The sequence below is a fragment of the Pleurodeles waltl genome, chromosome 12 (genome assembly GCF_031143425.1).
Source record: "Pleurodeles waltl isolate 20211129_DDA chromosome 12, aPleWal1.hap1.20221129, whole genome shotgun sequence".
NCBI classification, from domain to species: domain Eukaryota; kingdom Metazoa; phylum Chordata; class Amphibia; order Caudata; family Salamandridae; genus Pleurodeles; species Pleurodeles waltl.
Genome location: NC_090451.1, coordinates 124,112,625 through 124,119,318, shown reverse-complemented (window position 1 = coordinate 124,119,318; position 6,694 = coordinate 124,112,625). Strand labels below are relative to the sequence as shown.

Sequence of the window (6,694 nt, the reverse complement as noted above, 5' to 3'; positions counted from 1 at the left end):
GGTAGCGTGGCCGAGCGGTCTAAGGCGCTGGATTTAGGCTCCAGTCTCTTTGGAGGCGTGGGTTCGAATCCCACCGCTGCCAGAGATGGATTTTAACAGATCTTAATGACGCATCTCCCTCCTGCCCCTTCAATTTGCATGCACAGTGACTCTACCAATAGGTCCCTAATTTTAAAACTCTTTTACAGTCTCCTTCTAAGTAAACTCCTAAACCGTGGACTCCCAAGAAATCGGCTGATGGGCGCTGCTGTTGTTTTCCTTCATTCTGCTTAGATCACCTTCAAATGGAAGGTTTAACAAATAATTTGTTCTCCCCACGCGGTCACCCCGCTCTTCTCTCTGCAAAATAAAATCGAACCTCTGTTAAATAAAGATTTAAAGCAAATTATCTATCTTCCCAAATAAAGTTGGTAAATGTGTTCTTCACAGTTATTTTAAATATCAGGTTTAAAATAAACAAGTGACGTACTCGGCAGGATTCGAACCTGCGCAAGGAACCCCCAATGAATTTCAAGCTCATCACCGTAGCCACTCGTCCATAACTACGAACTCTCAATAACCCATACCGAAACTTTATATCACAACAGAATTGTGCACAATGGCCGTGCACACCAATATATAACTCCATGTAGTTGTATCTCTAACTGTGTGCAAAGGGCACATTGCTATGTTTCTGTCTAAGCTTTGCTTTAGGTCTGAGGTCTTAAGAACCAAAGCAGGCTCCACGAATACTTGTCTGCACAAAAAAACAAGCATTTGCAATGCGAAAGGTCTCACATTTGGGAGAGTTAGAGCTATTGGCGTTGCAAATGACAATGTCTTTTACCTAGGTTTTGGTTTTCCTTGGGAAAATTGTATGTGTCCACGTTGTGTTTTGGGGCACTTCCTGTCGCGGGCGGTAGGCCTACCCACACAAGTGCGGTACCATTTTTATCGGGAGACTTGAGGAAACATAGAATAGCAAAACAAGTGTTACTGCCCCTTGTCTTTATCTACATTTTTTCCTTCCAAATATAAGACAGTGTGTAAAAAAGACGTCTACATGAGAAATGCCCTTTAATTCGCATGCTAGTGTGGGCACCCCAGAATTCAGAGATGTGCAAATAACCACTGCTCCTCAACACCTTATCTTGTGCCCATTTTGGAAATAGAAAGGTTTTCTTGATACCTATTTTTCACTCTTTATACTTCGGCAAATTAATTGCTGTATACCCGGTATAGAAAGAAAACCCACTGCAAGGTGCAGCTCATTTATTTTCTCTGGATACCTAGGGTTCTTGATGAACCTACAAGCCCAATATATCCCCGCAACCAGAAGAGTCCAGCAGACGTAACGGTATATTGCTTTCAAAATTCTGACATTGCAGAAAAAAGTTACAGAGTAAAACGTAGAGAAAAATGGCTGTTTTTTTCACCTCAATTTCAATATTTTTTTTTAGTTCAGTTGTTATTTTCTGTAGGAAACCGTTGTAAGATCTACACAAGTTACCCATTGCTGAATTCAGAATGTTGTCTTCTTTTCACAAATGTTTAGGTTACTGGGATCCAGCATTGGTTTCACACCCATTTCTGTCACTGACTGGAAGGAGGCTAAAAGCACACAAAATCGTAAAAATGGGGTATGTCCCAGTAAAATGCCAAAATTGAGTTGAAAAATTGGGTTTTCTGATTCAAGTCTGCCTGTCCCTGAAAGCTGGGATGCTGGTGATTTTAGCACTGCAAACCCTTTGTGGATGCCAATTTCAGGGACAAAAACCACAAGCCTTCTTCTCCAGCCCTTTTTTCCATTTATTTTTTTAAAAATACATTTTTACTGTATTTTGGCTAATTTCTTGGTCTCCTTCAGGGGAACCCACAAAGTCTGGGTACCTCTAGAATCCCTAGGATGTTGCAAAAAAAGGACACAAATTTGGCGTGGGTAGCTTATGTGGACAAAAATGTATGATGGCCTAAGCGCGTCCTGCCCCAAATAGCCAAAAAATTGCCTGGCACCTGAGGGGGAAAAGGCCTGGCAGCGAAGGGGTTAAAATGCACTATTTTATTCCAATTTCTTCACTTAGCTTCAGATTAACTATTGTTCCCTCCCACCCCCTCCTTTCAAAGTGCACCAGCCACCATTGCCTGGGGTGGGACAGATTGTTTTCGATTGCAGTATGGCAGATTGTTTTGGATTGCAGTGTGGTAGTTTGTTTTGGATTGGAGTGCAGAAGATTGCAGTGGGGTAGATTGTTTTGAATTGGAGTAGGGGAGATTGTTTTGAAGTGGAGTCGGGCAGATTGGAGTGGGTCAGATTGTTTTGGATCGGAGTAGGACAGATTGTTTTGGAGTGGTGCAGATTGTTTTTTATTAGAGTGGGGCAAATTGGAGTGAGACAGATTTGATAGGGGTGGCTGGAGAGGGTTGGAGTGGGATGAGTTAGAGTGGATTGGATTCGGGTGAGTGATTTGGACTGGAGTGAGGTGGATTAGTGTGGGTGAAGTGGTCTGGATGGGGGTGGATTGTAGTGGGGCAGATTGGAGTGGGGTGGATTGAAGTATTCCGCAGGATTATGTGTCAAAGCATAATTTCAGAATTTACACATAATAAAGAAACACTGTTGTTTTGCAATATCTTAAACAAGCTAATCGTCATCTTTTGAGAAGAGCGCCCACGAACAAAAACAAAAGAAAACATGCGTGGAACGTGGGAAAAGACGATTTGGCAAAATAAAAGAAAGTTCGATTTAAATTTAAAACTTAACAGTTTTGGTTGACCTGCTGGTCATGTTTTTGCCAGTCACAAGCCTTCTGTTTGCAGGGCACTAGAAGGTAAAAGGAAAAAATAGTACCTTGATCAGGTGGGGAGCAGCGGTCAGGCACTGATTAAGCTGAATCAATCAACGCTTGGTCGCTGCTCTACAGAGAGGAACGGAAATGATGCAAGACATGCCTTGATGAATTAAGAAACTGTAAAGAAGAGTGCCACATAAATAAAAAAATGGTGAGAGACATGCGGGCTCCAAGCACTTTACTGAATACTACAGAGTCTATCAAGCGAGACCCTAAAAAGGTCAGTAAGTTAAAATAAACAAACATTGTTACTTCTAAATATCAATATTCCAAGGACGCCTACATGGTCGTCAAGCAAAAAGTTCCTAGTGCATGGAGGGCCTTATGGTAGTTCTGAAGAGAGGCAAAGGACTTGGTCAGAGGGTGGCCTTGTTGGTGTGGTAGGGAGGTAATACCTCAAACGTTATTACTGGGGTAGGGGAGCTTCCAATTCGGAGTAATGAAAATTATCACAAAGCAATCAAGTAATTCCACATCAAAATAACAAGCGTGCGGGCTGACAACCATGCTCTCAGCATCAACGAGCGCAGAGTGAAGTGAATTTTACCATCCTCTGTGCATTTTTATTGCGAGGCTCATTTACATTTGACTTGGCGCGCAGAACGAGTGAGAACCCGGTCAATAGAAACAAAAATCATCTATTTAAAAAGTTTAGTTTCACGTGGGCCTGTTGTGCTTACTTCTTTCAGAATAGCTTTTGAACCTCTGTCCTGTGTGTGTCTGTGACTGTCACGTGAAAGGCAGTCAGAGCATCCAGGTGGGCCCCATGTCACCTGGAGCTCCGCCCACCAGTGCTGGAGTTTTAAACAGCACCCGGTTGCATTTTGGGACTTGTGCCTTTTCAATGTGAGCTCAAAGACCGGGAAGTGTGGAATTCTGTTGGCTAAAAAATATTAACAGCGGAATGTGAATAGGCCACACAAGACATGACGTCACTGGAAAGCTAAACAGTATGTTGGGGATACTGGGTGCGGCAATAGGGCTAATGTCATGAATACGTGCAACTCCTCGGTTATTTTTGAATGAACTGCTCATTCATTAGATCCCACCCAAAGAAATGACCCCACCAGTATAAACACTTGTTTCATTAGAAAATGATGGAGTCACATTGCCTATGTAGAGCAGGTGCTTATACCTTGGTTGGAAGTCATTGCTCGGAGAGTGTTGTCTTTTAAGGTGATTGCACTAGGTCCGAGCAGGTGGGAGAAGACTTGTGCAGTGACTGAGTAAGAGAGATAACCTTCAATTACCACATCACCCTCCCGACATTGTAATCATGTCCTTTAAACGGTTTATCGACTCGACTTTCCACACTGAGTGCCAAGACGCAGGGTTTCGGTGCTCATGAAGTGCACAGACACACAGAAAACTGAAGGTAGCGTGGCCGAGCGGTCTAAGGCGCTGGATTTAGGCTCCAGTCTCTTTGGAGGCGTGGGTTCGAATCCCACCGCTGCCAGAGATGGATTTTATCAGATCTTAATGACGCATCTCCCTCCTGCCCCTTCAATTTGCATGCACAGTGACTCTACCAATAGGTCCCTAATTTTAAAACTCTTTTACAGTCTCCTTCTAAGTAAACTCCTAAACCGTGGACTCCCAAGAAATCGGCTGATGGGCGCTGCTGTTGTTTTCCTTCATTCTGCTTAGATCACCTTCAAATGGAAGGTTTAACAAATAATTTGTTCTCCCCACGCGGTCACCCCGCTCTTCTCTCTGCAAAATAAAATCGAACCTCTGTTAAATAAAGATTTAAAGCAAATTATCTATCTTCCCAAATAAAGTTGGTAAATGTGTTCTTCACAGTTATTTTAAATATCAGGTTTAAAATAAACAAGTGACGTACTCGGCAGGATTCGAACCTGCGCAAGGAACCCCCAATGAATTTCAAGCTCATCACCGTAGCCACTCGGCCATAACTACGAACTCTCAATAACCCATACCGAAACTTTATATCACAACAGAATTGTGCACAATGGCCGTGCACACCTATATATAACTCCATGTAGTTGTATCTCTAACTGTGTGCAAAGGGCACATTGCTATGTTTCTGTCTAAGCTTTGCTTTAGGTCTGAGGTCTTAAGAACCAAAGCAGGCTCCACGAATACTTGTCTGCACAAAAAAACAAGCATTTGCAATGCGAAAGGTCTCACATTTGGGAGAGTTAGAGCTATTGGCGTTGCAAATGACAATGTCTTTTACATAGGTTTTGGTTTTCCTTGGGAAAATTGTATGTGTCCACGTTGTGTTTTGGGGCACTTCCTGTCGCAGGCGCTAGGCCTACCCACACAAGTGCGGTACCATTTTTATCGGGAGACTTGAGGAAACATAGAATAGCAAAACAAGTGATACTGCCCCTTGTCTTTATCTACATTTTTTCCTTCCAAATATAAGACAGTGTGTAAAAAAGACGTCTACATGAGAAATGCCCTTTAATTCGCATGCTAGTGTGGGCACCCCAGAATTCAGAGATGTGCAAATAACCACTGCTCCTCAACACCTTATCTTGTGCCCATTTTGGAAATAGAAAGGTTTTCTTGATACCTATTTTTCACTCTTTATACTTCGGCAAATTAATTGCTGTATACCCGGTATAGAAAGAAAACCCACTGCAAGGTGCAGCTCATTTATTTTCTCTGGATACCTAGGGTTCTTGATGAACCTACAAGCCCAATATATCCCCGCAACCAGAAGAGTCCAGCAGACGTAACAGTATATTGCTTTCAAAATTCTGACATTGCAGAAAAAAGTTACAGAGTAAAACGTAGAGAAAAATGGCTGTTTTTTTCACCTCAATTTCAATATTTTTTTTTAGTTCAGTTGTTATTTTCTGTAGGAAACCCTTGTAAGATCTACACAAGTTACCCATTGCTGAATTCAGAATGTTGTCTTCTTTTCACAAATGTTTAGGTTACTGGGATCCAGCATTGGTTTCACACCCATTTCTGTCACTGACTGGAAGGAGGCTAAAAGCACACAAAATCGTAAAAATGGGGTATGTCCCAGTAAAATGCCAAAATTGAGTTGAAAAATTGGGTTTTCTGATTCAAGTCTGCCTGTCCCTGAAAGCTGGGAAGCTGGTGATTTTAGCACTGCAAACCCTTTGTGGATGCCAATTTCAGGGACAAAAACCACAAGCCTTCTTCTCCAGCCCTTTTTTCCATTTATTTTTAAAAAAATAATTTTTTACTGTATTTTGGCTAATTTCTTGGTCTCCTTCAGGGGAACCCACAAAGTCTGGGTACCTCTAGAATCCCTAGGATGTTGCAAAAAAAAGGACACAAATTTGGCGTGGGTAGCTTATGTGGACAAAAATGTATGATGGCCTAAGCGCGTCCTGCCCCAAATAGCCAACAAAAATGCCTGGCACCTGAGGGGGAAAAGGCCTGGCAGCGAAGGGGTTAAAATGCACTATTTTATTCCAGTTTCTTCACTTAGCTTCAGATGAACTATTGTTCCCTCCCACCCCCTCCTTTCAAAGTGCACCAGTCACCACTGCCTGGGGTGTGACAGATTGTTTTCGATTGCAGTATGGCAGATTTTTTTACATTGCAGTGTGGTAGTTTGTTTTGGATTGGAGTGCAGAAGATTGCAGTGGGGTAGATTGTTTTGAATTGGAGTAGGGGAGATTGTTTTGAAGTGGAGTCGGGCAGATTGGAGTGGGTCAGATTGTTTTGGATCGGAGTAGGACAGATTGTTTTGGAGTGGTGCAGATTGTTTTTTATTAGAGTGGGGCAAATTGGAGTGAGACAGATTTGATAGGGGTGGCTGGAGAGGGTTGGAGTGGGATGAGTTAGAGTGGATTGGATTCGGGTGAGTGATTTGGACTGGAGTGAGGTGGATTAGTGTGGGTGAAGTGGTCTGGATG

General features: G+C 42.6%; 2 non-coding genes across 2 annotated transcripts; both read left to right on the top strand.

Moving 5' to 3' along the window:
* Nucleotides 1-82, top strand: TRNAL-UAG (transfer RNA leucine (anticodon UAG)). The gene has a single exon. It is a non-coding gene; the product is annotated as a tRNA-Leu (tRNA).
* Nucleotides 83-4,202: 4,120 nt separating this feature from the next.
* TRNAL-UAG (transfer RNA leucine (anticodon UAG)) lies at nt 4,203-4,284 on the top strand. The gene has a single exon. It is a non-coding gene; the product is annotated as a tRNA-Leu (tRNA).
* The last annotated feature ends 2,410 nt before the right edge of the window (nt 4,285-6,694 follow it).